Genomic DNA, 26,025 nt, shown 5'->3' with positions numbered 1-26,025 from the left:
TACTGCTGTGGATGAAGGAGGTGCAAATTAGACTTGGAGTTTGCAATGCATGGAAAAGTTTCCAGTCAGTTACTGTGTAAACAAGAGAGCTAACAAAAAATAATAAATAATTGCTTAGTTACGGTAAAGCACAGTTGAAGTGGCTCTTTGATTTGGTACAAATTAGAACAATAAAAATACTTGGAAGCTCAGAATTAAGGGTAAAACAGCAGGCAGTGTGGCTTTTTTAATGCATCAAGACTGGTAGATTTTTGGATATATAAATATGGCATTTTGAGATGTAGATCAATAACATGACTGATCATGAAATTCAGATGTATAAGGAAAAATAAAAAGCCAAAGAGTGGTAAATATTCACTACAAGGAAAGTGAGAAATCAAAGGACAGGTAATCAGAGTATAGGAGGAAGTTCTCACTAGAAGAAAGGATTTGAAGAAGATGTAGTATAAGAACTGGTTTTCAGAGTAGAGGATTTTGAAATTCCCAAACTTTAAAACTGAGTAAGACTGCATGATGTTGTGGGTTGAAGCTCTCTACTGGGTAGCTAAAATAGAGATGAAGTTTCTAAGATGAGAACTTACAAAGCAATGCCAACAGACTTAGAAAGAACACTAAGGAGGAGATGGAATTTGTCAAGGAAAATAGCGGAGGATTAGCGTAAACAAGTTGTGTAAGCCATAGGTTATTGAAGAAGCTAGGACAGGGCTGTCAACGTTGGCAGCTACTGGATTTATCTTAGGTTGGAGACAAGGTGTTATAAGATGATAGAATGAATTTCAAAATAAGGGGATAATGTTGTAGCAGTGGTTATCTGAATGAGACAGTGATGAACAAGCATATTTTTATTTCTGCATTAAAATGTACCCAGCATTTGTTTTAAGCAGGTAAGACATGCACACATAAAAATGATTGCCATAAAGGAAGAAGTTTATACTGACAGATCGCTAGAAGCAGGAGGCACACCATGAAGGGTCACAGAGGAAAGATGAGTGTCATTCAGGAGACAAAGGAGCAACATGGCCCAGAACCTTTATTGGGGCTTTTACAGGAAGAAATGGCAAGGCAGGGTAGATATGCTCAAGTTTAAAATTAGGCTATTTGAATAATTTGAAAGGGTTCTAAGTTACAGGGGTGGTTCTGACTTTTCTGGTATCTGGCCCAAGAGTGACTTGGGGCAGGGGAAATAATGGCTTGATGTGCGAAAGTGTGATAAAGGAGAGGGCTCGGGTTGTGAGCTCTGAATTGGTTGGTTTGTAATTCAAAGCAGCCCTTGCAGGGGAGTTCTTTGCTATTTCTAGGAATTAACTAGCCCTGGGAGGGGTAGTTTCTCTGGGAATCGTAGCACCAAATGTTAGAGCATCAAGACTATGGAAAATGGGACAACATAGTGGGTACACTTTCTCTTCCAAGTAACTGTGGAGAATAGAGGAAGTGGCTAATTACATATTTCCTTTCATTAGCTAATTTAATTCCAAATGTAAATTTATAAATATTAAGATTTGATTACTTTTTCTTAAAACAAATACTAAAATGAAGAAAAAGTTTGACTTTAATGATAAAATTACTCATTATTTTGAACACTTACCAACTGCTATGCTAAAAACTTTATACACTTTATAGTATACAATCATCAGGAAAACCACAATGAAATAATTACTATTAATATGTATATTTACACCTAAGGAAACTGAGGCCTAGATAGTTTAAGTAACTTTTCCAAGTTCACTGGGGTATAAATCCAGGTCTGTCTAGATTCAAAATCCTCAGCTTTCCATAGCAATATCTACATATGTTTCATGCAATATGTTCTTAATTCAGGAAATCACTCCATATCATTCATTGGAGGCACAAGTTATGATAAAATGAAAGATATAGGAGTTGGTATCCACTTCAGTGGTTTCTGATGTGCTTAGGATTTAACTGAATTTCATTAGTTTTCACTCTGAATAAAAGCAATCCTTACAACGATACATGGCATGTAGTCTATCCTAAGTTTTATTTTGAACATGACAGTGGCATGTAATTTTTTAAAAAAAAAAATCAGTCTAACACTAAGTGTACGAGGCAATAAATCTCAAGTCTCCAGAGCAACATTTTTCTGCCACCCCCTTCCTTCAGACATAAAGAGATGTGGGACTGCTGCCAGAGAAATATAATAAAATGTAAGAACAGTTATAAATGAAATACAATCAGAGGCCAACAATCTGCTTCTTTGCTAGCTTGCTTTATTCCTTCCTTGAGGATTCTATTTCTTCCTCTGCTTTACCATGATATTCCATTTCCCTTGCCTTCATTTTCCTACTTTTGCCACTATTTATAACATTTGCCCTTTCTCATTTATTCTCTTTTATGTGTTTTCTTTTTTCTTGAAGGAAAAAAATATCCTATGACTTCATTCTTATGTGTATTCAGGCTCAGGGTTAGCTTTTTCTTTTGCCTTTTATTACTTTTTTTATACTGGATATTAAATTTTTTCCTCCTGTGTCTTTTACCTGCATTTACTTTGTATTAATACTTTGATCTTACTTCTAGGTTGGATAGAGCAGTTTCTTATGGACTGTCATGTTTAGAAAATTTTATTTTCCTCTTACCAAAGCAAGTCATAACTTTGCTTACGGGATCAGACATCAGAATCCCTGAGTCTAAAGAAAAGTGCCGAAGTATGTGGAAGGGGTTCAATCTTTCACTCTTTAACTTAGGTAGGTGAAGATATATTTATTCATTTACTCTTTCTTTCATCTCTGTATCCATCCTTCCACCCTTTCACCAAGTATTTATTGAATACCTTATACTCATTTATTCACCCAGTTAATGACCATTTATAGAACACCTATGATGTTCCAGGAGTCCGTGGCAAATGCAGGAATAGGTGGAAGCAAAATATAAGAGATGAATTGTCATTAGGTAATTTAAAAAGAATATTAAAGTCAATTGTCAGTCTTTTTTTTTTTTTTAATCATCCTCATGTATCGAGATTTCTAAACAATGCTAGTGATAATCCTTCCCATGGAGGCCATTCACTTCCACCACTTTCCATCTCCCCATTGGTATGGCACTTTATAGTACAGAGCACAACAGATAAAAATTCCTGGTCTCTTGAAGATTATATTCTAGAAGAAGTGAGTATACGTGTGTGTGCATGTATATATAATTATATTGATAATTATATCAACTTAATTAAAGATATAGTTATACATATAAGAACTAAAGACAAGTTGGGGGTAGTACTGTGTATGCTAAGCCACAAATCAGTAGAATAGGAGTTGATAATATATCCATTAAGGCATTACCTACTGGTAGCCATGACTGGGATTAATTGGATTTCACATGTGTCTTATTGTTAAAGAACTGAACTGGGGTCCACTCACCTGGCACAGTAGGACCAGATATGTACACCAAGGTTTGCAGCTGTAGAAAGGAAGGTGTTGGTTGGCAGGCCCCAAGCAACGAGGATCAGGCAGCTAATGCTTAAATCCCAAACTCGTTGATGCCTTGTAGGTAAGGGTTTCTAAAAGCAGGGATAAATTAAACAAACAAACAAAAACAAAACAAAACAAAAAAACAGAAAATCGTAAATCAATGAATGGAGGTTACATATTGGTTTTGGCTTGAAAGGCCAGGGTATCGAAGCAGAGGCTTATAGGTCATAGGCAGATTCAAAGATTTTCCCATTTGCAATTGGTTAAGGAAGAGAAGCTTTGCTTAAAAATTTGGGGTCAGCAGAAAAGAATGTTAGCTGTAGCTCATGGTATGACTTTCTTCAGGCTTCTTAGGAAGAAATTTAGAACAAGGAATGGCAGTCAAAGTTTAGTCCTCAGTTTCCCCTTACCTATGTGCCAGCCGGTCAAGTCTGTGGGTGTCTGGGTTTCTGAAAAGCAACTGATAGCCACATGTTAAGACATTATCTTTGGTTTCTATAGAAGAACCAGTCATTCCCATGATTCCAGCTTCCTTGGATATTGTTTTTCACTACTGTTACCTTCTAGTTTATCAAGGTCCTTATTTGCTTCTTAAGGTTAGCTAACTTCCTGGAATTTCCTTTGAAGGAACTAAATATTTTTCTTTATTCTCATTTTTGGAAGCCAGGCAAGCCCCTAAGAAGGGGTCTTTTGTCTCATTTTCCTAGTGTTCTTGCATGCACTTGGGCATCATAATCACCTAGGGCTGTTCTTACAAATAGAGGTGTCCTAGCCCCATTCAGAGAAATTTTAATTTCATTACTCTGTTGTATGACGAAGTGTGTGTATTTATAAATTCCTTAGATAATTTGGGCAATCAGTGCTGAGAAACATATACTACATGACCCAAAAAGATCATGAAGAGGAAGTTAAACTAGATGTTGTAGGTTTGTGTCTTCAAAAATATAATGTTCCTGTGCCTCAGTAGGTCAAAATGTGAAATTATTGAAAAATAGCATCATTATAGATGTAATTAGTTAAGCTAAAATTGGATCTACTGGTGTAGGCTGCACCCTTAATTCAGTATGACTGATGTCCTTATCAAATGATGTGGAGACATACAGAGAGAATGCCAGGTGATGGAGACAAAGATTGCAGTGATGCAGCTGCAAGCAGTAAACACCATCAGAAGCTAGAGAAAGGCAAGATAGGCTTCTACCCACAGCATCAGAGAGCAGGGCCCTGATGACACCTGGATTTTAGAGTTCTCCATAACTGTAGGACAATAAATTTCTGTTGTTTTAAAGTGCCATATTTGTGTGACTTTTTCACAGCAGCCCTAGACAATGAATATAGTAGATTTTGTCATCTGATTTTTATTGTGAATTTATTGTGATCAAGCTGGGAAATATCTTTGCTTTGAGCAGTATTTGCATCTGTGTCACCAATATTTAGCCCTGTTGCAGGAGAACAATACACAGTGTTGGACCATCAGGAGAAATAATGTTAAGGAAAATAACTCTAAAGAAAACACATCTTGACCTCTCTACCCATGTGAACTTTATTTCTATGCAAACACTGAAGGTTCCTCTAATGTTGCCAGCCAGTTACTAACTTGTTGGTAGCTGATGTATTCTTATCAAGAGTACATAAGAGTATATATCAAGAGATCTGCAAATGCAAAAAGTCAGGCTTTTGTTGTTGTTTTTCCGGAGAGTGTTCATCAGCATACTACTACAGGGCCTGGTGAGTCATATAAATGTGAGATATTAAATGTGAAAAAAATATGGGAAAGTTCATGGGCTTTCTTGGGCATGACAGGGTAATAGGAAAGAAAGCATGACGTGTAAACATCTTCCCTGTAAACAGAGGAAATCATAATGCTATATAGCATCGCAAAGAAAAGTGAATATGGGTTCAAGTTTGACTAAGTGGTTGCACTAGCATGGCTGCTGGCTTCCACTCCCAAGTTCAGCTTCAGAGGAATCAGTAGGGAAAAAGGAGAAAGCAGTGACAAACCCCTGGGAGACTGGAGGTTTTAAATTGGTGTGTAGCAAGAAGTAGCTTTGACCTGTGACAGGAGGCAGTCAGGCACTGCTGAGGTTTAAGTACAGTGAGGATTATTGGAGATCTGCTCTTACTTTTTCTGGGACATTTCCTGGAGGCAAATAATGCTCGTGTCACACAGTTGGGTCCAAGTGTATCAGGAATAACTTTCAAAGAATCCCTAGGGCTTACTGACTTCAGTCAATTAATTCTCCATTTCCCATCTCTTCTCTTTCAAAACTCTAGAGATTAGGAACTATATTCCAAGGACTTAATGAATACTTCTTGTGCTGAGAAGGATAAATAATTGATAAAAGTGTTTGTTTATAAGAAAAGGCATGATTGAGTCTGGTTTTCTTAGACGGCTCTACCCTTGGGCTTTTCTACTCCACATCTTCTGGATTTATCAGTCTCACAAATACTAGGGTTTTGGTCTTCCTTAATTCTCATTGCCAGAAGAAAAAAAAAAAAAAGCTAATGTTCCTGAGGAAAATGAGTTCACAGATCAAAATAACAAGACATTTAGGAGAAAAAAAAACAATTTCAAATTGTCATTTCAATATGAGAACACGATAAAAACCGTATTAGAAATGCACAGTATCACAAGTATTATAACTGAGAAACTCATTAAATTTTTGCATGTAATACTTAAGTCAGGAGAGGAAGTGAGAAAGACCAAGACATGTGAAAAGATACCGATTTCTATTTTATTAAAATAGGTATACAGTTATCAATTTAAAAAAGAAAGAATTAAAATAAACATTGTAAAAATAGGATATAATATAAAAATAAGACAGTAACAGCTCTAAATAAATCAATAGTTACAATAAATATATATGGACAACCTTACCAGTTCAAAGACAAATTCTGACAGATTGAGAATAATAACCACAATTTTGCTATATGCTGATTACAAGACACTTAAAACGTGAGGGTAAGTAAAAACTCAAAGAGAAAGAAGAGATAGACATTTCACACATGTTTTTCATTTCATTTCATATACTAGTACAAATAAATTGCCATAATGATAGTATATAAAATACAGTTAAGACAAAACTATATAAGGTAGTGTCACTAATGATGCAATTTCAATTTACCAAGAATATATAACTATTAGTAATGAAGTAATATTGAAATAAATGATGCATAAACTGAGAGAAATACAAAAATAATTTTATAAATCCAAAATTTTATCAGTAGATTGAACACATATTTATTGTTTACTAAAAGTTAAAAATATAAATGAAAAGGGATATATAAATACTTACAAAATCAGCAAATTTGCCCATAATCAATAAATTCATGGATATATACATATATTTATATATATATTCTATGTATAACAATGAAAGACATTTTTCATGCACACATGCAGAGTCTTATAAAATTTCAAAGAAAGGTATCAAGATTATAATCTTTGATCATAATATAAATTAGAAGTTAATGACAAAAATATAAATTTTTAAAATCTCACACATTTGAATAATATAAAAACATTGTTAAATAATTCATGGTATAAAGAAGAAGTTATACTAAAGAATGACTAGAACTGAATTATGAAAACATTATATATCAAAGTTTGTAGGATGCAACCAACCAGTGCTTTAAGAAACACATGTTGGGTGTGGAGCAAGATGGCTGAATAAGAACAGCTCCAGTCTCCAGCTCCCAGCGCAAGTGACCCAGAAGATGGGTGATTTCTGCCTTTTCAACTGAGGTACCGGGTTCATCTCACAAGAGAGTGTCAGACAATCGATGCTGGTCAGCTACTGCAGCCCAACCAGCGAGAGCTGAAGCAGGGTGAGGCATCGCCTCACCTGAGAAGCGCAAAGGGGAAGGGAATCCCTTTTCCTAGCCAGAGGAACTGAGACACACAACACCTGGAAAATCGGGTAACTCCCACCCCAATACTGCGCTTTACCAAGGGTCTTAGCAAATGGCACACCAGGAGATTATATCCCACACCTGGCCGGGAGGGTCCCATGCCCACAGAGCCTCCCTCATTGCTAGCACAGCAGTCTGTGATATAACTGCAAGGCAGCAGCGGGGAGGGGCGCCTGCCATTACTGAGGCTTAAGTAGGTAAACAAAGCCCCTGGGAAGCTCAAACTGGGTGGAGCCCACAGCAGCTCAAGGAGGCCTGCCTGTCTCTGTAGACTTCACCTCTGGGGACAGGGCAAAGCTAAACAAAAAGCAGCAGAAACCTCTGCAGATGCGAATGACCCTGTCTGACAGCTTTGAAGAGAGCAGTGGATCTCCCAAGACGAAGTTGAGATCTGAGAAGGGACAGACTGCCTGCTCAAGTGGGTCCCTGACCCCTGGGTAGCATAACTGGGAGACATCCCTCACTAGGTGCAGACCGACACCCCATACCTCACACAGTGGGATACACCACTGAGGTGAAGATTCCAAAGCAAGAATCAGACAGGAACACTCACTGTTCAGCAATATTCTATCTTCTGCAACCTCTGCTACTGATGCACAGGCAAACAGGGTCTGGAGTGGACCTCAAGCAATCTCCAACAGACCTACAGCTGATGGTCCTGACTGTTAAAGGAAAACTAACAAACAGGAAGGACACCCACACCAAAACCACATCAGTACATCACCATCATCAAAGATCAAAGGCAGATAAAACCACAAAGATGGGGAAAAAGCAGGGCAGAAAAGCTGGAAATTCAAAAAAAATAAGAGCGCATCTCCCCCTCCAAAGGAACACAGCTCATCACCAGCAATGGATCAAAGCTGGATGGAGAATGACTTTGATGAGTTGAGAGAAGAAGACTTCAGCACATCAAACTTCTCAGAGCTAAAGGAGGAATTATGTACCCAGCACAAAAAAACTAAAAATCTTGAAAAAAGAATGGAAGAATGGATAACTAGAATAATCAATGCAGAGAAGGCCATAAACGAACTGACAGAGATAAAAACCATGACACGAGAAATACGTGACAAATGCACAAGCTTCAGTAACTGAAGAAAGAGTATCAGCGATTGAGGATCAAATGAATGAAATGAAGCGAGAAGAGAAGTCTAAAGAAAAAAGAGGAAAAAGAAATGAACAAAGCCTTCAAGAAGTATGGGAGTATGTGAAAAGACTAAATCTACGTCTGATTGGGGTGCCTGAAAGTGAGGGGGAAAATGGAACCAAGTTGGAAAACACTCTTCAGGATATCATCCAGGAGAACTTCCACAACCTAGTAAGGCAGGCCAACATTCAAATTCAGGAAATACAGAGAATGCCACAAAGATACTCCTCAAGAAGAGCAACTCCAAGACACATAATTGTCAGATTCACCAAAGTTGAAGTGAAGGAAAAACTGTTAAGGGCAGCCAGAGAGAAAGGTTGGGTTACCCACAAAGGGAAGCCCATCAGACTAACAGCAGATCTCTCGGCAGAAACTCTACAAGCCAGAAGACAGTGGGGGCCAATATTCAACATTCTTAAAGAAAAGAATTTTCAACCCAGAATTTCATATCCAGCCAAACTAAGTTCCATAAGGAGAAATAAAATCCTTTACAGACAAGCAAATGCTGAGAGATTTTGTCACCACCAGACCTGCCATACAAGAGACCCTGAAGGAAGCACTAAACATGGAAAGGAACGACTGGTAGCAGCCATTGCAAAAACATGCCAAAATATAAAGACCATCAATGCTAGGAAGAAACTACATCAACTAACGAGCAAAATAACCAGCTAATATCATAATGACAGGATCAAGTTCACACATAACAATATTAACCTTAAATGTAAATGGACTAAATGGTCCAATTAAAAGACACAGACTGGCAAATTGGATAGAGTCAAGACCCATCAGTGTGCTGTATTCAGGAGACCCATCTCACATGCAGAGACACACATAAGCTCAAAATAAAGGGATGGAGGAAGATCTACCAAGCAAATGGAGAACAAAAAAAAAAGCAGGGGTTGCAATCCTAGTCGCTGATAAAACAGACCTTAAACCATCAAAGATCAAAAGAGACAAAGAAGGCCATTACATAATGGTAAAGGGATCAATTCAACAGGAAGAGCTAACTATCCTAAATATATATACACCCAATACAGGAGCACCCAGATTCACAAAGCAAGTCCTTAGAGAGTTACAAAGAGACTTAGACTCCCATACAATAATAATGGGAGACTTCAATACCCCACTGTCAACATTAGACAGATCTATGAGACAGAAAGTTAACAAGGATATCCAGGAATTGAACTCAACTCTGCAGCAAGCAGACCTAATAGGCATCTGCAGAACTCTCCACCCAAAATCAACAGAATATACATTCTACTCAGCACCACATTGCACTGATTCCAAAATTGACCACATAATTGGAAGTAAAGCACTCCTCAGCAAATGTACAAGAACAGAAATTATAACAAACTGTCTCTCAGACCACAGTGCAATCAAACTAGAGCTCAGGACTAAGAAACTCAATCAAAACCGCTCAACTACATGGAAACTGAACAACCTGCTCCTGAATGACTACTGGGTACATAACGAAATGAAGGCAGAAATAAAGATGTTCTTTGAAACCAATGAGAACAAAGATACAACACACCAGATCTCTGGGACACTTTTAAAGCAGTGTTTAGAGGGAAATTTATAGCACTAAATGCCCACATGAGAAAGCTGGAAACATCTAAAATTGACACTCTAACATCGCAGTTAAAAGAACTAGAGAAGCAACAGCAAACACATTCAAAAGCTAGCAGAATGCAAGAAATTACTAAGATCAGAGCAGAACTGAAGGAGATAGAGACACAAAAAGCCCTCCAAAAAATCAATGAATCCAGGAGTTGGTTTTGTGAAAAGATCAACAAAATTGATAGACCACTAGCAAGACTAATAAAGAAGAAAAGGGAGAAAAATCATACAGATGCAATAAAAAATGATAAAGGGGATATCACCACCAACCCCACAGAAATAAACTACCATCAGAGAGTACTATAAACACCTCTACACAAATAAACTAGAAAATCTAGAAGAAATGGATATTTTCCTGGACACGTACACCCTTCCAAGACTAAACCAGGAAGAAGTTGAATCCCTGAATAGACCAATAGCAGGCTCTGTAATTGAGACAATAATTAATAGCCTACCAACCAAAAAAAGTCCAGGACTAGATGGATTCACAGCTGAATTCTACCAGAGGTACAAGGGAGGAGCTGGTACCATTCCTTCTGAAACTATTCCAATCAATAGAAAAAGAGGGAATCCTCCCTGACTCATTTTATGAGGCCAACATCATCCTGATACCAAAGCCTGGCAGAGACACAACAAAAAAAGAGAATTTTAGACCAATATCCCTGATGAACATTGATGCAAAAATCCCCAGTAAAATACTGGCAAACTGAATCCAGCAGCACATCAAAAAGCTTATCCACCATGATCAAGTGGGCTTCATCCCTGGGATGCAAGGTTGGTTCAACATATGCAAATCAATAAATGTAATCCAGCATATAAACAGAACCAAAGACAAAAACCACATGATTATCTCAATAGATGCAGAAAAGGCCTTTGACAAAATTCAACAGCCCTTCATGCTAAAAACTCTCAATAAACTAGGTATTGATGGAATGTATCTCAAAATAATAAGAGCTATTTTTGACAAACCCACAACCAAAATCATATTGAATGGGCAAAAACTGGAAGCATTCCTTTGAAAACTGGCACAAGACAGGGATGCCCTCTCTTACCATTCCTATTCAACACAGTATTGGAAGTTCTGGCTAGGGCAATCAGGCAAGAGAAAGAAATAAAGAGTATTCAGTTAGGAAAAGAAGTTAAATTGTCCCTGTTTACAGATGACATGATTGTATATTTAGAAAACCCCATCATCTCAGCCCAAAATCTCCTTAAGCTGATAAGCAACTGCACCAAAGTCTCAGGATACAAATTAACGTGCAAAAATCACAAGCATTCTTATACACCAGTAACAGACACAGAGCCAAATCATGAATGAACTTCCATTTACAATTGCTTCAAAGAGAATAAAATACCTAGGAATCCAACTTACAAGGGATGTGAAGGACTTCTTCAAGGAGAACTACAGACCACTGCTCAGTGAAATAAAAGAGGACACAAAAAAATGGAAGAATATACCATGCTCATGAATAGGAAGAATCAATATTGTGAAAATGGCCATACTGCCCAAGGTAATTTATAGATTCAATGCCATCCCCATCAAGCTACAAATGAGTTCCTTCACAGAATTGGAAAAAAATGCTTTAAAGTTCATATGGAACCAAAAAAGAGCCCACATTGCCAAGACAATCCTAAGTCAAAAGAACAAAGCTGGAGGGATCACGCTTCCTGACTTCAAACTATACTACAAGGCTACAGTAACCAAAACAGCACGGTACTGGTACCAATACAGAGATATAGATCAATGGAACAGAACAGAATCTTCAGAAATAATACCACACATCTACAGCCATCTGATCTTTGACAAACCTCAGAAAAACAAGAAATGGGGAAAGGATTCCCTATTTAATAAATGATGCTGGGAAAATTGGCTAGCCATAAGTAGAAAGCTGAAAGTGGGTCCTTTTCTTATTCCATGTACAAAAATTAATTCAAGATGGATTAGAGACTTAAATATTAGACCTATCACCATAAAAACCCTAGAAGAAAACCTAGGTAATAACATTCAAGACATAGGCATGGGTAAGGACTTCATGTCTAAAACACCAAAAGCAATGGCAACAAAAGCCAAAATTGACAAATGGGATCTAATTAAACTAAAGAACTTCTGCACAGCAAACGAAACTACCATCAGAGTGAACAGGCAACCTACAGAATGGGAGAAAATTTCTGCGATCTACTCATCTGACAAAGGGCTAATATCCAGAACCTAAAAGAACTCAAACAAATTTACAAGAAAAAAACAACCCCATCAAAAAGTGGGCAAAGGATATGAACAGATATTTCTCAAAAGAAGACATTCATACAGCCAACAGACACATGAAAAAATGCTCGTAATCACTGTTTGTCAGAGAAATGCAAATCAAAACCGCAATGAGATTTCATCTCACACCAGTTAGAATGGCAATCATTAAAAAATCAGGAAACAACAGATGCTGGAGAGGATGTGGAGAAATAGGAACACTTTTACACTGTTGGTGGGATTGTAAACTAGTCAACCATTATGGAAAACAGTATGGCGATTCCTCAAGGGATCTAAAACTAGATGTACCATATGACCCAGCATCCCATTACTGGGTATATACCCAAAGGATTATAGATCATGCTGCTATAAAGACACATGCACACCTATGTTTATTGCGGCACTATTCACGATAGCAAAGATTTGGAATCAACCCAAATGTTCATCATTGACAGACTGGATTAAGAAAATGTGGCACATGTACACCACGGAAAACTATGCAGCCATAAAAAAGGATGAGTTTGTGTCCTTTGTAGGGACATGGATGCAGCTTTAAACCATCATTCTCAGCAAACTATTGCAAGAACAGAAAACCAAACACCACATGTTCTCACTCATAGGTGGGAACTGAACAATGAGATCACTTGGACTTGGGAAGGGGAACATCACACACCGGGTCCTATTATGGGGAGGGTGGAGGGAGGAGTGGGGAGGGATTGCATTGGGAGTTATACCTGATGTAAATGACGAGTTGATGTGTACAGCACACCAACATGGCACAAGTGTACCTATGTAACAAACCTGCACGTTGTGCACATGTACCCCAGAACTTAAAGTATAATAAAAAATAAAATAAAAAAAAAACACATGTCTGGCCTATTTAGTTTTTTTAGAAAATTAGAAGACTTCTAAATACATAAGCTAGATGCCCATCATAATAAATTAGAAAAATAAAAATAAACAAAACTTAAAGAAATTAGCACATGAAGTGAAAACCTAGCAAAATTCATTAAAATATAAACCAATACCACTGAGATCACCAAAGCCTAAGTAGTTGTTTGAAAAAAGAAATAAAGGGATACAAACTTTTATCAACAGTAATTAAGAGAAAAAGTTATACATATATAATGATAGGAATAGCAGTTGTAGCACTAGAAGTAATATGACAACCCTTTTGCCAATAATTTTGAATACTTTTGATTAAGTTGAAATTTGCAGAAAATATATCTTACTAGAATTAAATCAAAGAGACAAAAACAGCATGAATAATATAAGCATTCAAATAATTGAGACAATGCTTAAAATAATCCCACAAGCAAACATGAGGCTCAGAATGTTTAAAAGATGAGTTCTTGTAAATGTTCAAGCACATGATACCAAGTTTATTCAGTCTCTGACATGAAATTTCAAAGGAGGAATATTTTCCAGTGTCCTCTATAAGGTCGTCATCAACCTGTTAAAAAACTAGAGAAAACTGTGTAAGAAAGTGCAATTGCATGTCTATTTCACTTATTATGATAGATGCAAAAAAAATATATTACGAAATCAAACACAACAATGTACAGAAAACAAATATTACACCACAACCATACTGGTGTTGTTCCAGGTATGAAAAGACAGTATAGTATTAAACAATCCAGAAACTCAATCCAACAATTAATTTAATGGGAAAATATTATAATCTCTATAAATACAGTTTAAAAAATTAAAACCCATTTACAAGGAAGATTATTACCAAATTAATAATATAAGATTTTCTTAATACAGTAAAGGGTATAAAAAACCATGAGCAACCATCATCCTAAATTAGAGAAATCTTTAAGACAAGAATGTCCATTATATTAGCTGTTTATGCCATGCCCCCTATCGTTTTGGCTCTCCTTTTACTCAAGCCATATTTATGGCATTCAGCTTCATGAAGGTGTAAACTGACAGCACCTTGCTTCAGTTACACTTCACATTCTCGCTTTCTGCCTTGGGATATTTCTAAAAGCATGACTTAAGAGATAAGGGAAATCTAACTGATTTTTATGCATAGTGGTCTGGGAAGGTGGATGAACTAATACCTCATGGACAATTCTTGACCAGGGTGAGACAGGAGCCAGTGAAGAAATTCTCCCTCTTTCTTTTCTCAAGTGAATAGTAGCAAAATTCAATCTACACAGTATCTTACATAAACTTGATGATACAAATGGCCTCATTTTTCATGAAGGACAGCAATCAAAAATCAGAAGTACCATCTGTATTGCCTTCCTCTCCTTACATATTTTACTCTCATTAGCTTTCTGCCTGTCTTCCCTGAAATTTTTTCCACAGTTAAAATCCTTGTTTTGTTGTGGATTAACCCTGATTAAGACAAATATTATCACTATTCTATTCAACATTCTATGAGGAGTCCTAGACTATGATTAAAGGCATAAGTTTTAGAGAGAAGGAAATAGAAGTTAATGTAGCTACAGATGTTATGATCTCTCAATTAGAAAATTTAAAAAAATTCATACATATATTATTGAATATAATAAGAGCATTTAGCAAGCTGGCTGGATATAAGACTAAAATATAAAAATATTACTTTTTTTACACTAACAGCATATTTTTTACACCAACTGCTGAATATTAAAGAAAAATATGATATACAATGTTAACATCATATGCAAAAACATATTTAATAAACTATAAGACTTCTGCAGGAAGAAATAAAAAATTTTATGATGAGATATTAAAGAAAACATATAGGGACATGTACCATCATGGATAACAGGAATTAATATTTTACAGATATTCATCATCAAAAGATCAACCTTTAAATTTAATAAAATTCCAAACAAATTTTAACAATGTTTATTTTGGGAACTTGATAAGTTGCCTCTTAAATTTTATGAAAAATTAATGCACTAAGTATATTCAAGTATATTTCTGAAGGGAAAGTCAGGATGAGAGGGATATTCCTTGATTATATATATATTACTTGATTATATATAATTAGAATTAACTTTGAAGCTAGATACTTACTTAAAAAAAAGTGGGAAAAAAAATGAATGCACAAAAGTCCATCTTGGAGTTGTGCAATGGTAAAGGTGGTGATAAGTCTGGAATTTACATTAAAGGTCATATTAAGATATTAAGAATATCTTAAATTCCATAACATAAGGAATTTCTGTTTCCTGTAAAGCAGTGGGAAAAGTGTGGAACATGTCTAATGTGCTGGAATGTTAGCACATGTTGTGTAACATACATTGAGAAGAAAGAAGACTTGAAAGAGAAGCCGGGCTGAGAAGTTTTTAAGTTGTCAGGAAGTGAATAAGTAATTTCTGTAAGTAGGGTAAGAACAATGAATAGAGGAAAAAAATAATGTGTAATTTTTAAGAACAAATGTATTGAGACTTGCAAAATAAATATCTTGACAATTTACTGAGCAGCTTCTATGTGCCAGTCACTTGACATACATTATTCATGTTCTAAACAATTCACACTAAGCATAGTTTTATTATTTTAGTGAAATATATAGAAAAATTTAGTTTTAGAGAGGTTACTTTCCAGAAACAGAGAGCTAATAATTAATTGGTCATAATTTATATTTTATTTACCATAAGACTTCTGTTCCTTGCAACAGGCAGTCATTACATAAAAGTATACATGCCACTGGTGGAAAGAATGATAATTCAGGTAGTATGCTTGCAGGGATTTTATAAATATACAGAAACATATTTACAGAAACATAAATAGAAGAAACAATAAATAGTACATCATACTATCAACTTCTTAATTATTACTGAGGGGAGACTAAAGTATGCCTTTGTATTTAACATGAAAGAAAATGTGAGTAAATAGTAAAAAGAGCAGTATACGAATAGTGCAGCAATGTTGAGAGTACCCACAAAATGATGCTACCTTGAGAGTCCCAACACTATAATTTATAGCTTTTGGTGCCTTACATAATCTGAATCATTTACAGAAGATTCTAACAGATTATCTAAGGCTCAGATGGTTAAGGGTAGAGAACTAGGCATGGAGTGAACAAGTTAAATTTATTTTCATATTTATAATCTAGAATTATATGTTACTTTAAAAGCATACCTGCAGGAGTCTTAAGTTCTCCTCTCAGTCCCATCATTGCTTTACAGTGTGATTTTTGGGGTAGTCCAATCAACTCTCTGCCTTTCTTTTTTTTTTTTTTTTTTTTTTTTTTTTATCAGTGAAATGAAGATTACAATTCCAGCCCTGACTATCTTACAGAGTCATTGTGATGATCAAGTGAGATCATGAATGAATGAGAAAGTACATGGATTAAATGCATGGACTGTAAATCATATACTACACATTCTAAATATTAAAACTTGCATGCAAGCAATAAGTAAATTAATAAGAAAACAGACTACAGGCCAACAGCTAATAAAATAGAGAAAAATTATCCCATTGATAATAAGAAAAACATACAACAAAAAAGCTGGAATTTTGTGCATGTTTATTTTGCCCATTTCCAAGTAATATTCTCTAGCTTCAAACTGAGTTCTAACATATAATAGAGTAATACTACCTTCATCCTGACTTTCTCTTCAGAAATGCTTTGAATAATTTTAGTCCTTCAATTGTTCATAAAATTTAAAAAAAAAAAAAACTTCATGAAGTTCTAAAAATAAACGCTGTTGTTATTTTAATTGGACTATATGTTAAATGTACACACACACACACACACGCCTCATATGTCCCAAGGTATCAACAGTGGTAAGCTTTATTGAAGAGAGTTTTTGAGTTGAGGTTGCAAAGACTTGATACTATAGAACTATAATTTTAATCAAAATGGTATCTGATATTTAAACAGAATTGTCACAAACTAAGCAATGACACTAGTAAACTTTGAAAATTTTCTTTTGACCAACAAATATGTGCTATATAGCTACCAGAAAGAAATAATTTAATTTAATTGTACATCTATGTTTGCATAACCTGTGTTTTTTTTTTTTTTCAATTGTCTCAGATAACTGCCTTAGTAAACCATTCTCTTTTATGGTTCTCAAAGAGTAATGCAGCAACCATTTTGTATACTAGACACACACACACACATGCACGCACACACAAGTGTGTATGTGTATATAATTTTGAATTAGAAATGAAGTGTGCCTGGAAGGGGATGGCTTCTAGTTTATCGGTTTTCCCATATATACATCCATCATCTTTAGTGCTTCCTTCCTGTGAAATCAGATTCCTCTATTCCCTATTATCGGTTAATCTTTTTGGATATTCTTAAGATACCTCTGACTTAACATATTTAGATATTAAGATACCTCCTTTTGGATACACTTAAATTATCTCCAATTCAATATATTTAAATCGACTCCTATCATTTGTGTCCACTGATTTTATGATGCATAGGTACATTAGTGATTAGGTATGATTTTTATATAAATATTCTAGTCAATAATCATAAGACATTCAATGGTAATAAAAAACCCAGTGCTGCAAATTTGCAATGGTTGACATAGCTTGCATTTATTTGTATGTGTTTAGTTAACATAGTTAAAATTAATTTTATTGTTTTGAAACTATATGATATTGCAATTTGTGATCTATGAATTTAATATATGAAATAAAAATGTTTATGAGAATTGTTTAGACTTGGATCTCTCATAGGAAAAAGCATTGACTAGCATTTTATAATTTCCACAGTTATAATATGTGTGACTTTTTCCAGAGCTTGATCTTTGGACTCTATAACATTATTTCTGAAAATAACAAAATTTTTCCTTGCATATGTAATAAAATATATGAATGATGAATTGTTAAGTAAATTCAATTAATATTTTACTAATAACCTTGCAGATCTGGTAGCACAACAAATTTTAGAATTGAAATAGCTATTATAGATTTTTTTTTCTGTTATTATTATTATCATTATCAGGATATATGGGATTAAATAGAACCTCCAAACAGAATATAAATATTTTATCCTTTGCAGATATTTTTGGCCTCAGTTCTAGATGACTAGTAACAATTTACTGATCTTTTTATTTAGAAATCTTGAGCGATGGATACATATGTTTTCTCTTTTTCTCTTATTTTGTGGTGTTTTCATTGCATTGGGATGACAAATGAAATAATGATTTTATTGACTACAAATTATTTTTTCTATTTTCAAATATCACAGATGTAAAGTGGAATTATTTATCTCAAAGGATTTACTGAATGGTCAAAATAATTAGAACAAAAATGAAGTTTATCTAGTTAGGTTGTAGTAAACTTTCCCAAGGACTCAGACAAATCTATCAAACAGCAATTATTTGACTGGGCACTCAGTGCAAAGGATGTTATAGACCAGGGGTCCCCAGTCCCTGGGCTGTGGGCAGGTACTGGTCAGTGGCCAGTTAGGAACTGGGCTGTACAGCAGGAGATGTGTGGCAGGCAAAGGAGCATTACCACTGAGTTCCACCTCCTGTCAGACCAGTGGTGGCATTCGATTCTCATAGGAGCATGAACCCTATTTTGAACTCACATGTAAGTTCACTAGGTTGAGTGCTCTTTATGAGATAACTAATGCTTGATGATCTAAAGTAGAGGAGTTTCATCTGGAAACCACCCCCTCTGCCTTTCCTCCATGGAAAGATTGTCTTCCATGAAACCAGTCCCTGGTGCCAAAAGGCTGGGGACCACTGTTGTAGACAATAAGAAAAGAGAAGGTCTAGGCCATGCAATTCAGAGAATTTGTATCTTTACAAACTGTAAAAACATTGACAATTAATAGTGCAACAGAAATAGTCAAGATATAACTACAGCTAAGAGATATAGTTATGATGCAGGAGAACATTGTCATTGTTTTCAGTGGGAAGAGATCATCTTTCAGTGGATGTGATAGAGTAAGTTATCAGAGAAAAGGATTTAAGAGGTATTTTAAAGTTTAGTGACTTTTAGATAAATTAAGAAAGTGAGTAGGTGGTTGTAAGATAGATAAAATATTTATGGAAAACTTATGAGAAATTAGGACAGGAATGTAGGTTGAGATAATATATTTTAGGACTTGAATGCCAAACTAAAGATATCGGACTTTTTCTAGAAAATAGGGAAAAAGCAGTTAGATAACTAGCCATAAATAGTGGTTTCAGGACATAAATGTAATCATAGATGATTTTATATAGATACATGTGTGTGTGTCTGTGTGTGTATGAGTACAGAAGTTACTACAAATTTACAAGAGGAAATACTGAGGATAAAAAGGGCATTGGTTAATAAATACTGGTACAGAAACATAATACTTTTTTACAACAATAAATGTGTATTTTTCTATACTTTGAAGTAAATAGTGGCCCCTCCTCCCCATTCCAATAATAGCTAAGGCATTTTTATCTTTATTGTTCAGCAATAAGCGGTAAGTAAGCAATAAGTAAGCGGTAACACAGCAGTAAGGTGGAATACTTAGAATACTTGTGGTTTTATATTTTTAAGACGGCCACTTGAAATTTATATTAGAGACAACTTTGAGGGAAATAAACAAAAATTATGAGTTTCAAAACTCTGAACTTTTAAATGTCCTCTGCCATAAAGAAATTGCATAATACATGTATGCCATTAAGAAAAAGTAGTTTTAGAATTTAGCCCATGGATCAGATAACATCAGAAACCAGGAAGTGACATTGAACCAAGGGAACCTTCCCGACCCAAGGAAGTGGTGAGTAAATGTGCGACCTGGGGAAACCATGCTTCTCCCATAGATCTTTCCAACTCTTGGGTCATAAGATCCCTTCATGAACCCAATCTGTAAGGGCCTCCAGTCTGACACACACAGCCGTGTGCAGTCACACAGAGCAGCTGCTCAGGTACACGTAGAGACCCAGGAGCTTTAGATAGTCTGGCTCTTCAGGCTTCCAAGAAAACGTAATAGCAACTGAAGCAAAGTGGGAGGTTAGACCTCCATACATACCTCTAGAAAAGCGGCTGAATCCAGGTGGGCAAGCAGCAATGTTCTGCAGGCCCTGGTTTCATGTAACATAGGTCTATCTCACAGGACAAGACCCACTGGCTTGGAGTTGAATCCAGTCACCAGTAGCAGTGTTGCACCTACCCAGGACAGAGCTCAGTCACTGTTTCAGCAACTTAGCCATTCTAGCCTATAGGCTTTGGAGAGTCCAAACTGATCAGGAGTGGAGAGAATTCTCCAGCACAGCACAGCTGCTCTATCAAAATGTGGCTAGCTTGCTCTTTAAAGTGGGCCCCCAATCTATTCCTCCTTACTGGGCAGGACCTCCCAACTGGGACCTCCAGCCACTTCTGCTGGTGTCCTCCTGCTGATAGATATTTAAAAATCCCCAGGGACAGCACTCTCAAAGAGAGGTGCATGCCACCATCTTCTCTGTTTGGGAGAGTTAGCTCTTCCAGCCTCCAGGCTCTGGAGAGCCCAAGCCACCCAGGGGCAGAGTAGTACCCTAGCACAACACAGCTGCTTTATAAAAGCATGACCACACCACTTCTTTAAGCAGGTCCCTGATCCCATTTCTCCTCACTGGGCAGAACCTGCAAACCTGGGCCTCCAGTCATGCCCACAGATGTTTTCTGGCCTATAAAGATTTAAAAACTCCTTGGGCAGAAATCTCAGAGGAAGGAGTGAGGGCTACCATCTTTGCTTGTTTGGGCAACTTAGCAGTTCCAGCCTCTGGGCTTTGGAGAGTCTAAGCCAACTGGGATGAAAACAGTACCCCAGCACAGTACAGAAACCTGATGAAACTGTCCAGATTGTTTTTATAAGTGAGTCCCCAACCCCATTCCTTATCACTGGGTGGAGCCTCCCAGCCAGGGTCTCTGGCTACCCCCACTGGTGTTCTCTGACTGACAGAGGTTTTAGGCCACCCTGAGATGAGGGAGCAGGTGGAGGGTGATACCTCCAAGTAGACCCCCAGCATACCACAGCAACCCTATGAAAAAGTGTCCATACTGTTTAAAAAAAAAAAAAAAAAAAAAAGACCCATCCAAAGTTCAGAAACCTCAAAGATTGAAGATGAGTAAGCCCATAAGGATGAGAAAGAATCAGCTCAAGGAAACTGAAAACTTAAAAAGCCAGAGTATCCTCTTTCCTCCATATGACCACATCACCTCTCCAGCAAGGGTTCAGAACCAGGTTGAGGCTGAGATGGCTAAAATGACAGAAGTAGAATTCAGAATATGAATAGGAAGAAAATTCACTGAGATAAAGAAGTACATTGTAATGGAATGCAAGGAAGCTAAAATTCATGATAAAACATTGCAGAAGATGACAGACAAAAATAGATGGTGTAGAGAATAATGCAGTTGACCTGATAGACCCGACAAAAATATTACAAGAACCTCACAATGCAATCACAAGTATTAACAGCAGAATAGGTCAAGCAGAGGAAAGAATATCAGTGCTCAAAGACTGGCTTTCTAAAGTAAGGCAGACAAGAACAAAGAAAAAGGAATGAAAACCTCTAAGAGAAACATGGGATTATGTAAAGAGGCCAAATCTTTGACTGATTGGTGTACTTGAAAGAGATAGGGAGAATGGAAGCAACCTGGGAAACATATTCTGGATATCATCCATTAGAACTTCCCCAACCTAGCTAGAGAGGCCAACATTCAAATTCAGGAAATGCAGAGAACCCCAGTAAAATACTCCATGAGAATATCATCCCCAAGACATATAATTATCATATTCTCCAAGTTCAAAATGAAAGAATGATAAAGGCAACTAGAGATAAAGGCCAAGTCACCTACAAAGGCAAGTTCATCAGACTAACAGTGCACCACTCTGCTGAAACCCTATAATCCCAAAGAGAGTGGGTGTCAGTAGTCAATATTATTAAAGAAAGGAAGTTCAAACCTGAAATTTTGTGTCTGGCCAAACTAAGTTTTACAAGTGAAGGAGAAAAAAGATTCTTTCAGACAAGCAAATTCTGAGGGAATTTGTTACCACCAGACCTGCCTTGTAAGAGTTTCTGAAGGAAGCACTAAAATGAAAAGACAAGACTATTACCAGCTACTCCAAAAACACACTGAAGTACACAGACTGGTGACACTATAAAGCAACCACATAAACAAGCCTGCAAAATAATCAGCTAACATCACAATGACAGGATCAAATTTTCACACATTAATACTAACCTTAAATGTAAATGGGTAAATACCCCCAAATAAAAGACCAAATGGCTAGCTGGATAAAGAACCAAGACCAATTAGTATGCTGTCTTCAAGACACCTATCTCACATGGAATGACACACATAGGCTCAAAATAAAAGGATGGAGGAAAATCTACCAAGTAAATGAAAAACAGCAAAAAGGGAGATTCCAATCCTAGTTTCTGACAAAATAAAGTTTAAGCCAACAAAGACAAAGAAGGCACACCCAATACAGTAGCACATAGATTCATAAGGCAAGTTCTTACAAATCTTCAAATACACTTAGACTCCTACACAATAATAATGGGAGACTTTCACTCCCCACTGACAATATTAGAAAAATCATCAAGAGAGAAAATTAACAAAGATATTTAATACTTGAACCCAGAACTGAATCAAATGGACCTCATAGATCTACAGAATTCTCCACCCCAAAACAAGAGAATATACATTTTTCTGATTGCTACATGGCACTTACTCTAAAGTCAAGTGCATAAACAGAAGAAAACACTCCTCAGCAAATGCAAAAGAATTGAAATCATAACAGTCTCTTGGACCACAGCACAATCAAATTCAAAATCAAGACTAAGAAATTCACTCAAAACCAATTACATAAAAACTAAATAACCTGCTCCTGAATGACTTTTGGGTGAATAATGAAATTAAGTCAGAAATAAATGCTATTGTGGAGTAAGTAAAGGGAATAGAGCTTTGACAAAGAAGTTTTAATATTGATAAATGTTTTCTGAAGGTCCTGAGAAGATTGTCTGAAGGTACTCTTCTCACAAAGAATATTAAATTGCTGGACCTAGCCCTAGAGAAAGAAAAGGAACTATGGGAACACACTGTCATTCTTCACCTGGTTTTTATCTTTTATAATTAATATGATATATGGCCAGTATATAAATAATAACTTCAGTGAAACAATCCTGTCTAGACCAAGACCCAGGAAAGGTAGTAGTAAATTGTCAACAATGAGCAGAGAAACGGAGGAAGACAATAAATCAGCTACAGTGACAGAAAGTTAGTTGGAGAATGAAGGAGAGTGGCAGCAGCAAATTTGAGATGAGGTTTGGGTATAGTTAGTAGGAAAGCAAAGGACAGATTCAATTTCTGAAATGATAAACTAAGAGAAAAGATACTATATCAGTTAAACATTTCAGAAACCAATGATTCACGAACATAGAGGTGTTGGGTTTTGACTTCGATGGTATATGTCCTAGGGAGCTTTCAGATGCCAATAATTAAAATTCTAAGTTAAACTGGCTTAAAAATAAAGAAACATACTGTCAATAAACCCAGCAGTCTGGTGGTCTTCAGGTATTGGTATGGTCAGGATACTGACTCCATTTCTTTGTGATTCTCTGTGCTCTACCTGTCTATGTGTGTTTACTTGATCCTCAGAACAGTTTGCCTTCTGGTTGCAAAATGGTTACCTAGCTACAACTGGAGCAATATAATTCGTAGCTCATATTCAACTGATGTGACACTCCTCCACCAATCAAAAACTAGTCTCCGTTTAAGTTTATTGGTTCATTTTAGTACAAGCCATTCCCCAAATCAGTAGGCGTTTCCAGAGAAATGTTTTACATTCCCTAGATTAAGCCTCATTCCCTGGAAAGAGAAATTAAATCATCATAGTTAACATAAAATGAACAATATCAGCTTTTCCTGAGTCATATGGATGCATAATTTAAGTTTTGGAACAAAACTAAAGTTCTGTTAGGAAAAAAGAAAAGTTAATGTCTTCACGAACCTTTATAGAATAGGTTGTGTAAAATACAGGATTTTCTTGATTCCAGGAGACATTTTTCTCCCCACAGGTTTTAACACCTCTAAAGTTGGGATGCATCTTAAAATCAATGTCATCTTAAAGTTCAGTTGGCAATGATCTATTTTCTCTGTTTTAGAGTGGGATAGGACACAGTGTTACATATTAAAATTTTATACCATTATAGATCTTAGGTAACATGATATTTTCTTCAAAGATTAAAACTTTGGAAAAACTAGAACTTTCTTTATAGAATGTGTCTAGTCCTTTCATTTCTGCAAATGCTAACTCAATCAATTCATTTATGTATGTGAAGGAAATAATCTTGTAAATAATGTGTAATAAACATATTTGAATTCTGTCTACTTCTTACTATGTATTCTACAATTTTAGCCCAAGCTACTGACACTTCTCTTATTATTTCAGTAGTCTCCTAATATCTTTCAGTATTGACTAACAGTCCCCTTTGAAATCTACCACATCACAGTTAGATGGGATTTTTCGAAGGTTTAAATCTGCAGTTCTGCTACAGGTAATTGTAGAAGAGCTTGCATCAGACTTACTTGCAGATAAGTACGACAAAAACTATAAACAAAATATTAAAAATGACTTTTAAAATGGTGGACGTTCAAAAGCAGAAAAAAAGCTGAAAGCAACCAACCACTGAAAGAAGTACCTGCACGCAATAAGGTATCTGTTTATTGACATTTTACATTGGAACACACCCTAAAACAAGTTCTTTGCTAGAACTCAAGTCAAAAGAGCAAGTGGAGTGCTAGGACAAGCAGGGGTGCTAGAATTCAACTAATACTCATCAGGGACTGTGGCTCAAGTAGTCAGACAACAGAGTTTGGGGCTTCTGGAGAAACTAGAAAGAGACAGAATGCTAAAAGAAAGGAGCCATAGAGTGGGTAGCCTCCTAAGCTATGTATATTCTCCAGCTAAATACTTGGATAATCCTCCAACTAAATACGAGGACAATCCCAAAATGCATTCATAGAAAAACTCCTAGGAGCCTGGTAGAAAGTAACATCTAGGGGTGACAGAGTATAAAGTTTGAGTCCAGCCAAGTTAACTGCTCACTGAGAGGATGGCATCAGCAAAAACAACGTTCTTCAGAGGAAGATAAAAGATTCCAGACATCCTAGGATGTATTAAAGCATTGTCTAGAATAAAATAATAAAATAGCAATTATTTGCAGTAACCAGAAAAGTAGCCTGTCATCAAAAGAAAATCATTCAATAGAAACAAAAACTTAGCTCATATTTTGAAAACATAATGATAGAGTTTTAGATTTAAAAAGTACAATATCTAAAATTTAAAAGATTGCTAGCTAGACTTTATAGAAAATCTGAAATGGCAGAAGAAAGGACTAGGTAACTTGAAGATAGTTCAATAAAAATTACCAATCTGAACTGCAGATACACTTTTTGAAAAGATAAAGAGTCTCAGTAATTAGGAGAAAAAAAATCCCCTAGCTATTGTATGTAGTTATACTTACAGCTGTAATTGAAGTAAAATAAAAAATATCAGGTCAGAAACAAATACTTGAATAAATAATTTGGGAAGTTTTCTCAAATTTGATTTACACACTCTTCCTTCCTCCCCATATACACTTAAGGGTTCAAGAATTTTAGCAAATCTCAAACAAGACAAATACAACAATATGCAGGAAAAAAGACAACACACATACATATTATAGTTAAAAATAAAAAAAAAAAAATACCTAGAAAGCAACCAGAGAAGCAATACACATAGAGAGAAATAATGACACACTGAGAGCTGACTGACTCATCAGTAACCA

The 26,025-nt window shown here is 36.0% G+C and overlaps 1 long non-coding RNA gene across 1 annotated transcript in view; it reads right to left on the bottom strand.

The window, feature by feature from the left end:
* LOC140712619 (uncharacterized) overlaps positions 1-26,025 on the bottom strand; it is a 79,198-nt gene that overhangs the window by 32,050 nt on the left and 21,123 nt on the right. The window contains exon 4 of the long non-coding RNA XR_012094376.1: positions 3,369-3,508. This is a non-coding gene — a long non-coding RNA (uncharacterized lncRNA). The remainder of the gene's footprint in view (positions 1-3,368; positions 3,509-26,025) is intronic.

The sequence above is a fragment of the Chlorocebus sabaeus genome, chromosome 1 (assembly GCF_047675955.1).
Source record: "Chlorocebus sabaeus isolate Y175 chromosome 1, mChlSab1.0.hap1, whole genome shotgun sequence".
Lineage (NCBI taxonomy): Eukaryota > Metazoa > Chordata > Mammalia > Primates > Cercopithecidae > Chlorocebus > Chlorocebus sabaeus.
Note: the sequence above shows the minus strand (reverse complement) of the source record. Positions and strands in the feature narration are given on the sequence as shown.